This window comes from Oryzias melastigma, linkage group LG10 (assembly GCF_002922805.2).
Source record: "Oryzias melastigma strain HK-1 linkage group LG10, ASM292280v2, whole genome shotgun sequence".
Taxonomy (NCBI): Eukaryota; Metazoa; Chordata; class Actinopteri; order Beloniformes; family Adrianichthyidae; genus Oryzias; species Oryzias melastigma.
The window spans coordinates 14,647,559-14,647,763 of record NC_050521.1 but is presented as its reverse complement, the minus strand read 5'-3'; positions in this window follow the sequence as shown (position 1 = coordinate 14,647,763).

Genomic DNA, 205 nt, shown 5'->3' with positions numbered 1-205 from the left:
CATTTGTGGGAGCTGCTAGGGCTCATTTTCTGTTGCCAGCATTCGGTGCGTTTTGTGGGTAGCATTCGTAGGACTGGCTACCTTTCGGTATTTTGTTTGGCTAGTACTCTGTATTTTGTGGGAGCTCGAATATTTGCTCAACCCCCCCTTGGGGTAAACTTCTTCAGGAGAAGAAGTTTTATTTTAAGTAGGGGGGGGTGCTAGT